This window comes from Nicotiana tomentosiformis, chromosome 2 (genome assembly GCF_000390325.3).
Source record: "Nicotiana tomentosiformis chromosome 2, ASM39032v3, whole genome shotgun sequence".
NCBI classification, from domain to species: Eukaryota; Viridiplantae; Streptophyta; class Magnoliopsida; order Solanales; family Solanaceae; genus Nicotiana; species Nicotiana tomentosiformis.
The window spans coordinates 187,549,403-187,569,615 of NC_090813.1; the positions used below are offsets into that span (position 1 = coordinate 187,549,403).

Genomic DNA, 20,213 nt, shown 5'->3' on the forward strand with positions numbered 1-20,213 from the left:
ACCACATAACGTATGGAAGGGCGCATAGCTATTCAATAACTAGGGAGAATGAGATGAGCAAAATTGGAAGAAAATCTATAAATTGAGATGGTCATGGTTATCGCAAAATAGTTCGTATCAGAATGATGGACTCGCCTAGAGCACAAGTGTTAATAGAAGATATAAAGGATCAACTGTAATGCAGCCGACTTGAGTGACGCCGAATATCAACTAAACGATATAGAGGGAGTTCATGTCTACATATTACATTGGAAAGTGAGAGTACTGGTGATGAAGTGGTGGTGTGATAAACTCAATAAACCAAACACAATGATACTACGAGTTCATGGGAGGCAAATAAGTGTGTGGTACAACAAAGTTGTCAACTATGAATTAAGGGCAAAATGGGATGGGAGTGAATGCTCTAGTCACAAAGGAAATATAGTATCAACATATTGTCTAGACCAAAGGGGAAATGTTTGAAACAGATTAAGAGAGGATGAACACTTGTTATGAACCAAACATGTTTAACATGATAGCTCTTAGGTTGTAATACCAGGAAACACTATTGGTAACCACAATACGGGGAATAAGGTGAGTTACTCATCGAAGATGGAATCAGATGGACTAAGTCCTACACTTATAAGGAAAACAAGAAGTCGTCGTTGAAGAATTTAGGAAGATCTCAAGTTTCAGAAAAGGCCTTGTTCGGGTTAAATATATATATGAAGGGTATCGATATGTGTTTTGGGAAGTGTTTAGCAGTAAAGAGGAATCGTGAGAATGCTCACCAGGGAAGTATAGCGGTTTCTTAAAATCCTATAAGACATATAATGAGGAAAGAGGATGGCTAAGAAAGGTATGAGCACGATGTTACTTCACATATTGAGGCAATGCCATGCAGGTTGATGTTATCAGGGTGTGCGCGCAAGCTAGTAGATGTTATTCATTTGAAACAGAGGGTCCCATAAGAAAACTGGCCTAGTAATGTCTTTTGTTGAGAAATTTGGAAAAATAAGTTGCAAGTACCAATAAGATCCTAACCGTATCAAGGAAATTTTTGTAGAACTCAATTTCTAGGAGGTCATATGAAAGAGAAATCTGATATAGATGTTCCACTAATGATGAAATATGGAAAGATGATCATTTATACCTCTAGGCAACTCAAGAATCATGAGAAAAATAATCCAACACATGACTTAGGACTTGCAGCAGTGATTTATACATTAAAGGTTTAGCGTCATTAATTGTATGGGGTCCAGGTGGACATATTCACGGACCAAAAGATCCTTCAATATATTTGCAAATATAAGAAATTAAATCTAAGGTAGAGAATATGTCATGAGTTACGTAATAATTACGATATCAATATTCTATATCATCCGGGAAGCCAATGTTGTGGCGGATGATGTTACCCGGAAATCTATAGGTAGCTTAGCACACTTAGAGGCATACCAAAGGCCATTGGCCAAGGAAGTTCACCGATTGGCTAGTTTAGAAGTTCGGCTTGCGGACTGTAGTGAAGGAAGGGTAATTGTGTAAAATAGGGTTGAATCATCGCTTGTTGTGGAAGTCAAAGAGAAGCAATACAACTATCCATTGTTGGCACAATTGAAAGAGGGTATTCATAAACATAAGACTATGTCTTTTTCTCTCGGCTTGGATGATGGTACACTAAGGTACCACGGGTGGTTATGTGTTCCAAATGTGGATGGTCTTTGGGAAAGAATCATGACCGAGGCTCACACTTCTAAGTATTCCGTGCACCCGAGTTCTACAAATATGTATCATGATCTTAAGGAGGTATATTGGTGGAACGATATGAAGAGAAATGTAGCGGAATTTGTGGCGAGATGTCCAAATTGTCAGCAGGTGAAGGCCGAACACCAGAAGCCCGGTGGGTTGGCACAGAAAATAGAAATTCCAATGTGGAAGTGGGAAATGATTAATATGGACTTTGTGGTAGGATTGCCTCGTACTCCTCGTAAGTTTGACTCGATTTGAGTGATTGTGGATCGACTCATAAAATCAGCACACTTTTTGCCGGTTAAGTCTACCGACATAGTGGAGCAGTATGCTCAATTGTATATCAAAGAAATAGTCAGGTTGCATGGCACCCCAGTTTCCATCATTTCTGATCGGGGAGCACAATTCACTGCTAACTTTTGGAAGGAATTTCAGCAAGGTTTGGGTACTCAGGTGAATCTTAGTACAGCCTTTCACCCGCAGACTGACGGGCAGGCAGAGCGGACTATTCAGATGCTTGAGGATATGTTGTGTGCTTGCGTTCTAGACTTTAAAGGTAGTTGGGATGATCATTTACCACTCATAGAATTTGCCTACAACAATAGCTATCATGCTAGCATTCAAATGGCACCGTTCGAGGCTTTATATGGTAGGAGATATAGATCTCCCATTGGGTGGTTCGAAATTGGGGAAGCAGAGTTGATAGGGCCAAACCTCGTGCATCAGGCCATGGAAAAATTTAAAATCATTAAGGAGCGGTTGAATATTGCTCAGAGTCGTCAGAAATCCTATTCGGATATTCGTCGTAGGGATTTGGAGTTCAAAGAAGATGATTGGGTATTCTTGAAAGCTTCCCCCATGAAAGGGGTAATGCGATTTGGTAAGAAAGAAAAATTGAGTCTGAGGTATGTCAGACAGTACAAAATCATTCAGAGGATCGGTGAGGTGGCGTACAAGGTTGAGCTACCACCTGAGATGTCATTAGTACACCCAGTGTTTCATGTGTCTATGTTAAGAAAGTAGTTGGAGATCCAACACTCATTGTTCTGGTTGAGACTATTGAGGTAAATGAGAAATTGACTTACGAAGAGATTCCAGTTTCTATTATTGATCGTCAAGTCAGAAAATTGAGAAATAAAGAAATTGACTCCGTGAAAGTGTTGTGGCGAAACCAACAGGTTGAAGAGGCTACTTGGGAGACCGAGAAAAAAATGAAGAAAAAGTATCCTTATTTATTTGAATGACCATATATTTATAAAGTTGTGATATAGGAAAATTATAAGACTTACTTTCTATGAATTATATATGATTTGTACATTTGATGTTGAGGGTGTTCTGTTCTGGAAATATATTACTTATGAGGCCACAATTGGTGTTGTTTCTTATTATGTTACGTCGTTGGATTATGTATATGCTGTTAGAATGTGTTTCTGGGGCTCTCTGACAGGTGGATAGGCCAAATTGCAAAGGTAACTGTTGAAAGAATTTTGGAAATTTAGGAAGTTAGTCAAATTTGGGATTGCTAATTTGTGGTATAAAACAAACTAAGTTGCATAAGATGCTAATGACGGATTTTTACCCTCATTTGAGGACGAATGATCCTAAGCGGGGGAGAATGTAACACCCCAGAAAATTTTGAAGCATTTAAATGTAAAGCCCGGTAAAATATACAAAGAAAATAATATTTCATGGTGCCGGACTAGGCTTACGTGTTTGAGGATTGTAGAAGGCTCGGACTTTTTGGGTTAAACAATGCACCAGAAAGTAAATGAAAATTTTTGGCAGAAAAGTGCATTTTTGCGGTCTATTATGTGACTGCAGAACCACTCTGCGGACCGCATAATGGCTGCAGAGTGAGACAGTTGATTGGGTCAGTTGGAAGCAACTATGCGGTCGACTATGCGATCGCATAACTATCATGCGGTGCATTATGCGACCGCATAACAGTTATGCAGACCGCATAGTGACCGCATACACAGGCAATTCTTTTGGCTATTTTGTAACCAAATATGCGACCGATATGCGGTCTGCATATCGATTATGCGATCGCATACCTTGTTCCGAAGCTCTATTTTTGGGTTTTTAAAACCCGACCCTATTTCGTTAAATACACTCTTTGGGCCATTTCTGAGTCATAATCTGATATTTTAGAGTGAGAGAGAGTGCCCTAGAGTGAGAAGGTGTTCTTCCATGATTTTTCTTCAATTGTTGCTCAAGTTTTGGAAGATTAAGAAGGGAAGCTTACTAGGTATTTATCCTAGAGGTAAGATTTTACACCCTAAACCCTAATTTCAAAATCATCTGAAAATGGGTAATTAGCAAGATAATATTTTGGCATGAGAGTTGATTATTTTACATGCATGTGTTATCAAAGGGTGTAGGAAAATTGTTGAGCTAAAAATGGTAAAGATTGGGTTGTGGGATGATGAAGTCCTTCATAAAAAGGACATTGAAACCTTATGCACACCTAGTATTTGATAAAATGCTCAAGTGAGCTAGAACCATGATCATCTTCCTAATTTTGATTCAATTTGTTATATTTCTAAAATAGATTGAAGGTTCTAAGAATTCCGGAATGTTTTAGAGTGTAAGGAAGCTCAAGTGAGGTATGTTGGCTAAACTCTTCTCTTAGAATTGAATCCCACAATATTCATGTAAATTATGTAAGTCTCGAGTGATTCATTATGAAATTGGCTATTTCGAGTAAGATTGGGTTGAACGATATATGTTCAACAAGCATCACAAATTCTCTATTCATGTTATGTATCCAATTGAGGATGTGTTAAAATATGGGATGTGCATTAATAATGTTTCGACTTTAAGTCAAGTTCAAATGAAGGGTATTATGCCAAATTTTGTGAAATATCTCTATGTGCATTAGACTCTAAATTGCTCACATGTGTACTACACACTTTGATTTGAATTGTGTTTGTTGTTGATGATGAGGATGATATTTGAAATTGATAATGCGAGCATAAAATACTGAATATGGCCAACGTGCCAAGAATGATCTTATAATTATGGCCACTAGTGCCAATGAAATGAAAAGATGTGAAAGTATTATGAAATGCGATGATTGATATAAAAAGGTTGATGTCTCAAATAAGACGGCCTAGCCGATCGGGTCGTGATCGGACACCATGTCGTACACATGGTGGTGATTGTGCTGGAAATTATAATTGAAATTGTGATTATGGTCGATGTCCCTAATGGATAGCCTAGCCAATCGGGTCATGATCGAACTCCGTGTTAAAGACGGTAGTATTGATATTGAGAGAAATTATGGTTGATGTCTCTAATGAGATGGCCTAACCGATCGGGTCATGATCGGACTCGGTGCTAAGAGTACGGTGGTACTGGTTTTGTGAATACTGGTTTTGTGAATAATGGTATTGTGGACAATGGTATATCGATACTAAAAATCTCCCAATGTGAGATATGGAAATTAATTTGAACACTATCTTGATCCTAAATTGAGGTTTGATGTTAATTAAGGCTTTCATTGATATTATGATAATCTTGTTTGTATTATTTGTCATTCTATTGAGAGGCTGTTTAGTTATACATACTAGTGCTATTCAACGGTACTAACGTCCCTTTTGTCGGGGGCGCTGCATCTTTAAATGGATGCAGGTGGTTCCACAGCAGGAGATATTGATCAGTGATAGCAGTACACCTTCTTCCCAGCTGACTTGGTGAGCCCCACTTCATTTTGGGGTCATGTATCTTTTGTACTTTATGTATTCGATATGAGGTATAGCCGGGGCCTTATTGCCGGCATTATCATTGTACTCTTCTTATCTATAGAGGCTCCGTAGACATAGTGTGGGTTGTGTATTGGTATTGGGGAAAGACAAACTGTGTTATGCTGTGGTTGTATTACTTGTCCATTTGAGACTGTAAAAATGATGAAACTATTGGAAATGAATTGATATTGTAGACATGAACACATTTTTGTCTAATTAATAAAAATATGTATATCTCTATTCGTGAATGAGTTTGGGTAGAATGAAATCTAACAGGCTTGCTCGGTCGGGTTCACACGGTTGAGCGCCGATCGCGCTCCTCGGTTTTGGGGCGTGACAGTTATTGTTCCATCTCCCTTGGTTGTTGCCTCCCCAATATCCTTGACTATTTCCACTCCAATTGCCTTGGTTATTTTGACCATTCCAATTTCCTTGATTGTTTTGATTGTTCTAATTTCCTTGGTTGTTACCACCATATCAATTACCTTAGTTTCTAGAATTCCAATTCCCTTGATTACCATGAGGTCGCCATTGTTGTTGATTCGGGCCTGGAGAGTTGTTTCTTTTCTCTTGGAAGTTGTTCACATATTGTACTTCCTTCTCTTGTTCATTGTAAGATTCATCTTGATCAAACCCATCATTATCTTCTTACACATAATGTTCCACACGGTTTTGCACTTGAGGACCCTTTTGCCTTCTCTTGTTTACCATCATATTAACCCCCTCCATTGCATTGACTTGCTTAGGACCTTGCACTTGTTAAAGTTGAGCCTTGGCTAATTGATTCATTGTGGTGGTTAACTTGGCAATTGCTTGCCCATGATCATGCAATTCTTTATGTAGGTGAATCACGTTTGGATAACCTTGAGGAACACTTGCTCTACTTTGCCATGTCGATGAAGTATCCGCCATTTCATCTAAGATCTCACACGCTTTCGCATATGGCGTTGTCATGAAATTTCCACCGGCAAGTTGGTTGACCACGCATTGATTGGTAGTATTGATCCCCCTCTAGAAAATTTGTTGAATCATAGCCTCCGTCATGTTATTGTTTGGGTACTCTTTCACCATACTTCGGTACCTCTCCCATATTTCATGCAATGGCTCATTGGGTTCTTGTTTGAATGATGGAATCTCGTCTCTAAGAGTAGCCATATGCCCAGGAGAAAAGAACTTGGAAATAAATTTCTCTGCCAATTCATCCCATGTATGGATGGAATGATTTGGAAACCTTTCTAACCAATCGAAGGCTTTCCCCCATAGAGAGAAAGGAAATAGCCTCAACCTTAAAGCATCCTCGGAGACGTTTGTCTATTTACTCCCCCAGCAAGTGTCCACAAACCCTTTCAAGTGTTTGTACACATTTTGATTCGGAGCTCCAGTGAAGAATCCTCGTTGCTCTAAAAATATGAGCATAACATTTGTGATTTGAAAGTTGCTCGCCGTAATGCGGGGCGGGACTATGGCACTTGCATACCCTTCATTCTGCAACACCCTGTGTGGAGCCGCTCTTGGTGGATTTGGGGGTGGAACAGGAACGTTGTCTTGAGGCGGTCGGCCTCGTCTCTTTGCTTGAGGTTCAAGAGGAACCTCTTCAACTTGGTCATCTTCCACGTCCACATCCCCCAAAGGCATGTTTCTGAGAGGATCATTGTTGTTGAGAGCCATTGTTTCACCTACAATTGTTTCACCAAAAAGATTAGTAACACGGAAAGAAAAGAAGACAATTCACACACAAAACCAAATATATAGCAAAATCTATTTTTATGCTCCCCTGCAATGGCGCCAAAAATTGATCTCTTCCAAGTCACAACTCTATTCGGGGTTTTGAAATGGTCGATTGCAATAATAATATCCAACAAGGAGTCGGGATCGAATCCACAGGGAGCTGAGATGGGATTAGTGGTCTATATTTTGATAAAGTACGTGAAGTATCTTGGTTGCACTTCCACAAATATGGTTTTGTTTTTACTTCTAAAATTACGTTAAGGATTACAATTCTAAATATATAAAACTAGAGAATATTGTTTTTGAATAGTTTTCAAATATATAAAAAGTCCTAGGGGTATGACATTCACCTAGGTGTTTGCCTAACGGGTTATAAACTTTAAAGCTTGTTTTGTTGGTCAGGGTGTATTATAGCAATCAACACTCAAATACTCACTCAATACTTTTTGGTAAAAGAGTGATTTTGCCCAATTTGGCTTTCTCAAGTCCAAATGGGTATTGAACAAAATAGTTGATAAAATACTCAAGTCGGGTTTTACTATCTCTAGGTTCAACCCTTTAATTGGGACTATCAATCTCTTGATTTTATCCCAAATTCTTGTTAGCCAAGTTTTCCTAGACTAAGTCTCTCTCTCAAGTAGAGACCAAGTCAAATAGGCATAAACTAATGTTTGCAACCATTAATTCTACAATTAAAGGCAAGAACAAGGTTAAATAATAAACACCTAACCATAAACAAGCCATAAATAAAACACCCATTAGGTTCACACACTAGGGTTAGGTCACAACCCTAGCTAAAAATCTAGCTACTCATAATGGGTATAGAGGAAAATAGAGAAGAAAAGATAATAAAACTCTTATTGCAAGATTAAAAGATAAAAATCCAATGTTAAATCACCAAAACAAGCTAAAGTTGCCTAAAGGGGTAAAGAAAAACGGCTACAGTACTTTCAATATTCAAAACTTGACCTAATTTCGTGAAAGTAGTCTATTTATGCAAAGCTAGAATTTTCGGACAAAATTGCCCTTTCGGAGGTTCTGCGGCCACACAATTATATATGCGGCCCGCACTTCTCTTCAGATCTTGACAAGAGTTGACTCTGCGGCCGCACAGTTCTGGATTGCGGCCGCATCTCTCATGTCTGCGGTCAGCACAATTCTGGGTGTGGCCGCACTGGGCTCTTCTGCGGACCACACATTTCCTATGTGCGGTCGCATAGCTGTTTCTACGGCCGCACAATTATTGTGCGGTTCGCATTTTTTCTTGAACTTGAAATGAAACTCTCTAAACTTTGGCTCTTACGAAGCTTCTGCGGCCGCACAATAATTGTGCGGTCCGCACTTTGCACTGGGCTCTATTGATTTTCCTTCACATTCTGCAGTCCGCACTTGAGCTTCTGTACCTGATTTTTGTCCTTGTTCAGATTACTCCTCCTTGAGTTGGATTTCATCGTAGTGGCTCATTTTCCAATACTCCTGCAGGTAAGCATATTTTATCAGTTTTCGGGAATACAATTAGACACTTTTGGACTAAAACGAAAGCTAAAAAGCGCTAATAAGTAGTCAAAATTCTCACTTATCACCCTACAGGCACGGAGTTGTCACCAGGCGTCACCTCCACAACCCTCTCCTCCTCGGGACATGAAATCACGCCCTCGTTAGCCTCTACTAGTTGTGGGGCCTCAGAGGTCGCCCCAGTATCATCCTCGATGTGTATCGTTGTCGTCTCCCGGGTCGTGAACTCATCCTCTACTAAATCGACAGCCAAGGAAACTCCCCCTCCTACGTCCACAGCCTTCCTCTTGCGGAGCCCTAGGTCCCCATCACGTGGAGAAAGCTCATCATCTTCGTCGATGAGTGAAAATAATGGAGTGGGTGCAGTAGCTGAGACGGGGGCGAAAGCGGAAGGCGTAGCGACCTTTCTCCTTATGAATGAGGGAATGAGAGCCCTATTCCTTCTTTTATCCCCCTCACTGAACCTAGAAAAAGCGTAAGAATTGAGTGCAACGGCACAAGCCGGTACGAATATGATAACGACCAGAAGAAGGAGATTACCTTTCGAGGGGAGGGTCGGTTTGAACTTCTGAAAGAAGCTCGGCCAGTCACGAATCCCCATGGTGAAGGGGAGAACCTACTTAACCCAGTCAGTAAGGTGTGACACCAAAGGACGAGGATGACTAGTAATTACAAGAGAAGAAGGATTACTCTACCAATTTGGAATGAATAAATTACTTAAAAGGGTAAAAGCAAAAAAAACAAAACGAACACTTACGTGTATGGTTCCAGGCCTCAGAGAAACCATTAACATTTTCCATAACGACCTCAGTCTTGACAAAGAAGTAGTCGATCCAGAACTGTTGACTACCTTTATCATCTATCTTCACCACCAAACATTTTCCCCCACAATGTCGAAGGTTCAACATCGTCCCTCTATAGAAGCTAGGCGCGAACAGATGCACCAAGTGTCGCACTGTGACCTCGACCCCGGCAAGTTTGACAAACTTTGATAGCATCTTGATGACCTTGTAAATGTAGGGGGTGAGCTGAGCAGGGAAGGCATTGTAATGGTGGCAAAACTCCTCCACCAGCGGGAGGAGGGAGCACGAGTAGCCGATGGCGAATGGGTAGGCATAGTGTAACGACCCGACTTGTCATTTTAAAAATTTACGCCTCGTTCAGCGACATAATGTCCCGAGAAGCTTCATAATATGTATTATGACTTGCGTGTGTGGTCGAGTTTGGTTTTTGGAAGATTCAGAATTAAATTGAAAGAACAATTCTTATTTTAGAAGCTAAAATGAAAAGAGTTGACCGGAGAGTTGACTTTTGAGCAAACGGCTCCGGAATGGAATTTTGATGATGTCAATAGCTTAGTATGGTGATTTCTCACTTAGACATGTGTCCGAAATTTGATTTGGAAGTCCGTAGGGAAATTCGGCACATTTCGGCGAAAAGTTAGAAAATGAAGTTTTTGAAATATTCATAAATTTGGCCGTAAGTTGATTGTTTGATAGCGAGGTCGTATTTTGATTCTAGAAAGTGGAACAGCTCCATTATGTCAATTATGACTCGTGTGCAAAATTTAAAGTTATTCCGGATTGATTTGTTATGTTTCGGCGCAAAATATAAAAGTTGGAAGATTTGAAAACTCATAATTCGATTCGATGTGCGATCCATAATTTCGGTGTTTTTTAACGTAGTTTCAAGACTTGACTAAGTTCATTATATTTTGGTATATGTTGGTATAATTGGTTGAGGTCCCGAGGTCCTCTGGTGGATTTCGGGTGGCTAACGGATCCATTTGGACTTGAAAAAAGCTGCTGGAATTTCTTGGCAGCAGCTGATGTTTTCACTTCTGCGGAAGCTTCATCGCAGAAGCGACATCGCAGAAGGAAAGTCGAGCTTGCAGAAGCGACTGGGAAGTGGTACTGGACAGATGTCGCAGGTGCGACGCATTTGTGCACCTGCGTGATCGCAGAAGTGACCACTGGAACGCAGAAGCGGAATGAGGCAGTTGGGTATGGCTTCGCAGAAGCGGTTGTTTTGTCGCAGAAGCGACATCGCAGATGCGCAATTTCTTCCGCAGATGCGAGCTCCTGTTGGGCAGTGGACATCGGGACTTCGCAAATGAGCATTTTGGCTCGCAAAAGCAAGGTCGCAGATGCGCAAATCTGCCCGCAGAAGCGGAACTGGGTAGAAACATAAAGGACCAAAAATGGTCATTTCGCCATTTTCGATTGGATTTTTGGAGCTCGGTTTTTGGGGCGATTTTGGAGGAGTTCTTCATGACTTCGACTTGGGTAAGTATTCTATATCCGAAATTGATTATATTTCATAAATACATGGTTATATTCATCGTTTAATTCAGATTTAAATAGAAGAAATTGAGATTTTTGCAAAATCTCTTCAAGAACGAAAATTTAAGATTTGGAGGTTGAGTTGTTATCGGAATTTGATAAAATTGGTATGGTTGAACTCATATCGGAATGAGTGTTCGAATTTCGTAAAAATTTTATCGGATTCCGAGAGGCAAGCCCCGCGTTGACTTTGGTTGATGTTTTAGAATAAAATTTTAAATCAATGTTATATTATCCGAAATTGGTTCCGATGAATTTTAATGAAGTTATACAATTAATATGAATAGATTTTAGCTATCCGGAGGATTTATTCAAGCAAGACGGCTATTTTGGAATATCGACATAACTTCAAAAAAAGTAAGTGTCTTGCCTAACCTTTTGTGGGAGAAATTACCCCTTAGGCATTGAGTCTTATGTGTAAATTATGTGATTGAAAGCCGTGTACGCAAGGTGATGAGTACGTACTTGGTTTATATGTGCAAATTATATCGGTTGAAATTCTAGACGCCTTTAAGTATTAAATTGAAAAAATTATTGGAACTTAGTAAATCCTCGAACTGTCATGCCCCATTCCTTGTTGTCGAATTTGTATTCTATATGATAATTTGGTATTATTGTCACTTGAATTTTTATGTGAATTCCGTGTGTTGTTGATTTGATAATTTTCTTAGAATTAAATTCATTATGGAATCCTTATCTGTAAATAATTATTAAATAAGTTTAAAATGAGGCATTAATTTGTATTTATTAAAAATTTAGATTAATGAAGGCATTGTCCTATGCTGAGTTACTTTCCCATCTTTGTTGTTGTTTTGAGGTTTTATATACGTTGTGTGGAGCCTTGGGCTATTTATTGAGAAATTTATTGATTTGGTATATCTTTGGAATTGCTTATGGTCATTGGACAAATTATGATATGAATTGATTGTATTGTGTTATCGTGATAATAGTTCGTGCAAATTATGGTGTGATTTGAGTTATTATTATGAGGATATAATTGTGGCATTTCACTGTTTATATTATGTGGGTATAAGTGTGGTATTTCACTGTGGTTACGTGTACTGGAATATTATCTGGGCGGAGTGATAAGTGCTGTTATAAGAACGATAAGGGTAGTTATAGGAGTGATAAGGGTGGCTATAGGAGAGATAAGGGTAGCTATTGTCAGGGATGATATGTGATGATGTGGGGTTATTGCCTTTGGTAATTGATATGTGATGATGTGGGATTATTGTGTTGGTGATTTTTATGTGATGTTATGATTTTCCTTGTGTTTATCCTTATATCTTGTGCAACGTGTCTTGTTGTTTCGGTAAACTTGATAATAGTCTGATCTATGTTGAAATCGTGAGCTTGTGGCTATTGCCGCAACAGATATGATTAATGTTATATGGGATCGGGTTGCACGCCGCAACAGATATGATTAATGTTATATGGGATCGGGTTGCATGCCGCAACAGATATGAAATAAGGGCACGAGGTGTCGGGGGAAAATATGATAGTTTTTATTATTGGCATGTGAACTGTCCGTGCAGATGATGATTTAAATATGGGCACGAGGTGCCGTGGAAATATGAAAGTGGGTTGAGACCCGTATTACGAAAAATATGAAAGTGGGCTGAGACCTGTATTTTATGATTATCAAATGAGGTGTCACAGGGTGACTTTTATTTGAAAGAATGTTAAATTCGAAAGATATTTATTTGAAAAAATTATATTCGAAAGATATCTATTTGAAAGAATTATATTTGAAAGAATTATATTTGAAAGATATTTATTTGAAGGAAGTATATTCGAAAGATATTTATTGGAAAGGATTATATTCTAGAGATTTTTATTGAAAAACTTATAGATGAAAGATGTATATTTTGAAGGACTTGATTATTGTTTGTACTTGTGTTCATTATCTTTTTGAACAATATTTATGGAGTTCTTATTGCGTTGTTGTTTACATAACTAGTTGATTATTGTTGCTATCACTGATATTTGTTTTCTATTACTTGTGTATACTATATTGCATAGGTTATTAGACTAGTGAGTGTTTTGACTGTACCTCGTCACTACTCCACCAAGGTTAGTCTTGATACTTACTGGGTACTGACTGTGGTGTACTCATACTATACTTTTGCACATTTTTGTGCAGAGCCATGTATTGAAGATATCGGACTCGGACAAAGTTAGAGTGTGATCGCAAGGACTTAAGGTAGAGCTGTTTGATCGTCGCAGACCTTTGGAGTCCTTACATTTTTATGGTACTGTTAATTTCTTATTCGAACAGTATTGTATATTCGATCCTCGAGATCATTCCATCTATTCATTTAGAGTTCGTGACTTAGTATTACCAGTTTTGGGAGGTTGTTTGAATATTTCCACTATTGATTTTGATACTTGTATTAAATTATATGTTTCAAAAAAAATGGCTTGAATTGTTATTATAATCGGCTTACCTAGTCTTAGAGACAAAGTTTCATCACGATGCCTGGGGTGAAATTTTGGGTCGTGACATATAGAGAGCGCAATACCCAGGACGGTGAACGTGCACTTCATCCTCGCCAGTGGGGATTAATTCTACACGGTTGGAAAGGCCAAACTTGGATTTGACTTCATCCAAGCACCTAGGCGTCATCGGCGATTGAAATTTTCCGTTCATCACATATGGCGACCGTTGAAAAGCGGATCTAGCATCGGGGTTACGGGGAATGATCTCCTCCACTGAAGGAAGAGCTTCATCCTCAGCGGCGACGACGACATCTTCCCTATGAACAGGGAACACAAGGGCCAAGGGTATCGTGTGGTTCTCCTCATCAATGTTAGAAGGAAGATTAGACATAGCTATGAAATTTATAGGAGGCCCGAATACGGAAGAGGAGAATATGAAAATAAGTTAAAGGTCAGAAGGCAAAGAAGATTCAAGAATAACAGAGGAACTTATGTAGAGCAAAGATGATTCCAAAGTAAGTAAAATTCGAATAATGGAGGAATGATCCCTATTTATAGAGATGAAGGCACCGAATCCGAAATGGCTCATCATCATTGACACAAGAATCGAAATGACAGATCCAATCAAAAGCCGCGCGTAAATCAATGTGACACTTAGAGAACAAGCGTCATTATGACGAATGACGTCATGATGTCACCCCTTTTCATGGAAAAAACGATTCCAGTAAGTCACCTTGGAAAATTAAGAGTTTGAAATATGCAGTCCACAAAAAGCCACGTCGCATATTTTTCAAGACGACCACGACCGTTGTTATCCGCTCATTGAACTCACTCACGAGGACGACCTCAACACGCGGAGGGACTAACTGTATGGGCTAAACATTATCATAATTATATGTGGGCCGAATCAACATTGAGAAAGCCTTCGAAGGCTTTAACGCGTTCGATTTGGTTTCAATAGAGGATGAAGCCGAGGTCGAGGTGGCTTAACAAAGGACGAAGGCGAGATCGAGTTGACTCAACAGAGAACAAAGACGAGGACGAGTATTCCCTTCTGTAAAGCAGTAACGGCTAAGTTTTAGAAATAGGGCTCCCTAGAGAATATTCTAGGGAATATTCCTCCCAGTTGTACTATTTAGATTTTTTTTTTCCCATGTACCCTTATAAATAGAAAGAGAGGTAATTATATAGGAGATTGGACACTGATTATAAAGAACAATGCATTGATATTCTCTGAAGATTCTTATTTTATCATACACATACAAAATACACATTTTCTTCAGATCGTTATCTATCTTTTCTCCCACGATCCAGGGAGGATCCGAATATTCAAAGGCTTATCATCATCTATCTTTGTCACAAAGAATATCAAAGAATCTCACCCTTTTCGGGTGACTCACATGCATTTATTTACATAAATGTCATTCATCATTATTTACTGCTATTTAATGCTACATTCTTTATTCTTAGATCATTGAATATAGATTTATTGTTGTCATTTATTGCGACTCAAATAGTATATGTGACATCCCACTACAAAATCAGTTAATCTATCTTTTGATTATAAATATTGGCTAAGATTAACTCTATTTTATTAGAAAATCTGATTGTTTAAACCTAGATATAAATTTTTGGTCAAACAGTAGTGTGCAACCCACTCCACATACATATATAATACTGTTGCAATGTGCAACCTGATCCACATGTAATAATAATATTGTTGCGGCTCGTAACCCGAAATTCAGTATTTGGTTTGGATCCGACTAATTCAAATTCGCTTCGATTTTTTTTATTTTGAGATAAAATGTTTCCTCCCAAATGCAACTTTCTATCCCGAAATATTTAATTAAGAATGAAAAAATACTTCCCACTCTATAACAACCTTGAATATAATTGTGTTGGAGATCTGAATACTTCAAACAACGCAACGACATTTGTCTCACATTCTTGTATTATCCCTTGTTTGTCTCGAGGGGCGGAGGAGGCTAGGTTAGCCGAAAGATAGTTATCAGTTCAAGAACGTAAGATGCCCCTGCTTTTTCAGGGTAAGAACGGATAGAAAAATGTCTCGAGCCAATGTTCGAATACTCATGCATTACGGCGTTAAAGTAATCCATGCCATACTCTTAGGAAAAGTTCGAGCAATTTTGAATCTTGTTATACAAGCTATGTCCTACACCGATTCTATTTATTATTATTTTTTGGATTTTTGCCATACTATAATATTAAGGCCAGTTTTGTTATAATAACGTTTAATTTGTTTAATCTCCAAAGAGTATGTTGAATGATAAAAGTCTCTGTTTTCTTAATCAAAAGTTTCAAACTCAGAGTTTGATAATGAAATTTGATCTATCATAAAGCATTTTGACTTCAATAGCGGACATTTACGGTGCAGAATTTGTCGGTGGATTTTAGATATTGGATAAATTTGTTCATCAAAGTTGAAGTACATGAATTTAGTGGCGGAACTAGAAATTCCTGATTCAAAAAAAATAACAGTAAAAGTTTCTTTAATACTGTTGGTACATTTTGAAAATCGGTCCCGCTAGCTAAATAATACACACACATGTTGGTACATTAGCTCATATTAGACTAAACACGTCAAATTTACTATATCCAAAAGAGTTTCTCCCCTCTTGAACCTAAATATTTATTGAGGAAAACTTACTCACACTCGATATTTATATCAAATTAATAAATACATGGCATATCTTTCACATACACTTTTATTACTTAAGCAAGGTTGATTGACATGTTTTCTCAGCATAATTTGGCACTTCACCGTAGTAAATTCGTATAGTTTGATATAAACGCCAAATATGAATAACTTATTTTCATAACCAATCTTACTTTTAGCCGTAAGAAGTCTTTACAGAGACTTGAAATGTTGATATTCAAAATTTACATAATAAACGACTTTACCTTTGATCCTGTGCATTCCAAAACTATACCTGCTTCCTCATACCGACTACCGAGTATCCAAGGGTAGATCCAGAGTACCCGTTGCGGATTCGGATGAGCTATTAACTTTGGTTCAAATTTTATATTTGTGTTACAAAATTCATTGAATATGGAGTATAATTTATTAGAGGAACTAAAATGTCGAACCCACAAGCTTGTCTAGATCCGCCACTGCGAGTAACTATACTCATCAAGCTCAGACAGATCAAAAAAATCATCCCATGTTATTTTATTTATGAGTTTAAACCCTAATTACTTTCCAAAAATTTCTACTTTATTGACTACTAGATCACACTCTTGAATGCTCGTTAGATAAAACTTAAACTCCAAACACCCTAAGTGATTCCTATTTTATTGATCACCATGCCACACCTGAAAGATGAATACTGCTTTGGAACAAAATTATTGGTTCTTTTCTCGGAAGGGGGGAGGGGGAAAGGTCAAAGCAGAGTGTTGAGCGTACTATATATTGAATGTAGTAGTGGCAAAATGGATAACAAAAACAGTTATTTACCCATATTATTCATTAAAATTATGGGTTGGATAATAAACTTTTTAAAAGTGGTTCAAATATGGATAAGAACCATATTTTTTAGGGTGAAATTCAATAATAGCCAGATTTACATGTGATGATTGAAAAATTATCACAGTTTCAAAAGTAATCGAAATTTAGCCATTTTTTATGTAAAGATAAATTTAAACGAAAACACTATTCAAAATCCGAAAAATATTCCAGCATAATATACTAGAGTTCAAATTTTTTACATGTGAACTTCCAGTATAATATACTGGAGTTCCAATATAATATACTGGTCTAACATAATATGCTGAAAGTTCATACACAGGTGCTCCAATCTCCAGTATATTATGTTGGAACTTTCCGTGTGCTGAAATTCCAGCATAATATGCTAGAAGTTCATACACATGTGCATCAATTTCCAGTATATTATGCTGGAACTTTATGTGTTGCAGCAAAATAGTGGCTAAGTTTCAATGACTTTGCAAACACTGGCTATTTTTCAATTACCAGTCCGAAAACTGGCTAGCCCGTGCTATTTTTACTATTATCCACTTAAAAATAGATAACCAATGAGTTTAACTTTTATATTTGCAAAGACTCAAAAAAATCCTCCCAAAAATATTATATTCAAGAAGCCATGAATAATATGAATATCTATATTATTTGCTGATTAACTCATTTTTTATCTGTATTAAATTTGGGTCGGATCAAATATTTTATCTATTTTTGTATTACTTGTTGTAACCCGTTCATACCCGACCCGACCCTTTGCCACCCCTAAATGCATGTTTCCACGTACATCTTTTGTTTTCAGAAGAGCCAGCACTTTATCAGGCTTTTTATTTTTATTTTTTTTAGGTCTCAAGTCAACTTAAGCCTCGACTATTATTGAGTTGAGAGGAATGACCCTATAAAGGACTGGTCAATAAATATTGTCCCTATTTTTGAATATATTTAAAAATTATCTTCGGACCCGCACATCTCTTCAGGAATTTATCATCGCATCGGTAGAGTGTATGCTATATTTACTTTACCTATATTGTTAACTAGTAAAGTTATCCGTGCTTCGCGCAATCTATAAAAATTTGAATTATTTTATCAAATAGATTTCTAATAACTGAAGATTACAACCAAATTATAATGCATATGTCTAATACATCAAAAGTTATAATATTAAGCAATATTATAGTTATTCATTTGAAACAGATTGGGACATCTTAATTCAATCTAAGAAATATTTGAAAAAAGTAAATACTTCATTTGAAAATAAATAGTGCAAAAGAATGGAATTTCAATAAAGTGCAAGAATATATATAACCATAAGTGAATTCAGAAAGGAATATGAACTTAAACTTCTCAAAAACCCTACTTTATTTTCCCCATTCAAATTTTAATCTTTCATGAAAGGAACCTAAACCTAAGACGACTATATCCGGCTGATATCAGTGGAAGGGGGAGTACTCTACTTCTAGTGGTTTGCTGCTTCTTCTTTTCTTTTGTGCATTTTTTATCAACCTCTCTCTCCCGACTCCCGTCACTATCAAAAAAATGAGATTAGTGATGGAGCATTAATTTCTGTCACTAAACTACGTAATTTCAGGGCTAAGTAGGATTTCTGTCGCTAAATGCCTAATTTCATCGCTAATCGGTTAATTCTTCGCTAATATTGCCAAGGTAAAACTATCCGTGGCAAATTCCGTTGCTAAAATCAATTTCTTGGGGTGGTATTTTATTTTCTCTTTTAAATTTATAGGAGAAATTTAATGAGATTTAAATAGCATGAGAAAAAAGATCAGTTTATTATATTTAGAGACATATCACGTCATCACTTCTATGATCTGGATTATGTTTATACATAGGCACTCACGCACGAAAGAATAGAGGATAAAATTTGACTTAGTATAAACAGTAAATTTTGATTGTGCAAAATTTTTTCTTTTAATAAAAATCAATAGTAAGAAAACTGAATTTACACATGCTAGTAAAAATTGGTCAAGAGAACTTTACATTATGATTTGCTATCTCTTCCCACCGTAAATGGTAGTAATCACAAAATCTAAAACTTTTTGCATAAGTAAATAAGATGTCGTAATCCCAACTTATTCATTAGTTTGAAGAATTTGATATACCAAGGACTAACTTCCTTCTATTTTGAATATTTTCTAAAGAATATACTTAAAGAACCTCGGCCCATGCAAAAAGTTCACAAACGTTAGTAAAAGAAGAAAGTTTTTTTTTTAAAATGTGCAGTATAGTTAAAGAAAAGCAAAATGGAGAAGATAGATCATCAAAATTATAGGAGATAAATGCATATATGTGAGAGCCAAACCTATTACCTGGAATAAATTACCGGTGTCAGTTCTAAATAAATTTGTTTAAAGAAATACTCATAGAAGTCATCAAGTCAAGTGAACAATAAGAATCCGGGAGGAGAAAAAAAACACAATATGTAAAAGTATGGTATTCGAAGATCCGTCAGCACCTATCTATTCCTCTTCCATTCTCCTTCATTGTTACAATATTTGGTTAGTGTGCTTTGCGTACCTACATGTTCTCGGAACCAAGGAAAGGTATTAATAATTCTAAAAAATGAACCGTTTCTTGGTAATTGAAAGGTCAACCATTTTTTAGAAGCTAAAAGGTGTCAAAACGGTTGTTTTGTAAAGTCGCACCTTTTAATGCATTTTCATACACTTATAAACTTTTAAAAAATAAAATAAATAAACCAAAATGGCATAAAAGGCAAAAACAATGACAAAAAAGATAAGTAGGAATCCTACTGTACGAGAAAGCCACATCACCTTCCTTTTCCCCCGCTTTATATTAATACATAGATAGATTGTTCACAAACTTTATTCAATTGGCATGAATTTATACTTGTTCAATTGTTTATAAACTCCAGTAGATTGACGTAACTTTGCGTTATCTGCAATCGACCTATTTGTTAAATTGTTCATCTAGGCCTACCCGATTGGTATGATTTTGTGTTTGTTCAATGTTCATCAAACTCTACCAGATTAATGTGACTTTGTGCTATCTGCATTCGATTTATCTGTTAAATTATTTATTAAAACTTACCTGATTGGCATAATTTTTTGGTGTTGTTCAACAAAATGTTCTTCCAATCTGCAATTTCAATTTTGATCAAACCACTCTCAAATTTGAAATAAAAACTCCAAATGCCAAGGCAAACTATCCCCAATCACCAATTTAATTAACTAACACCAAATCAAGAAG

General features: G+C 37.2%; 1 protein-coding gene across 1 annotated transcript in view; it reads right to left on the bottom strand.

Annotated features, from left to right (window-relative positions):
* LOC104086825 (uncharacterized) overlaps positions 1-20,213 on the bottom strand; it is a 301,759-nt gene that overhangs the window by 144,025 nt on the left and 137,521 nt on the right.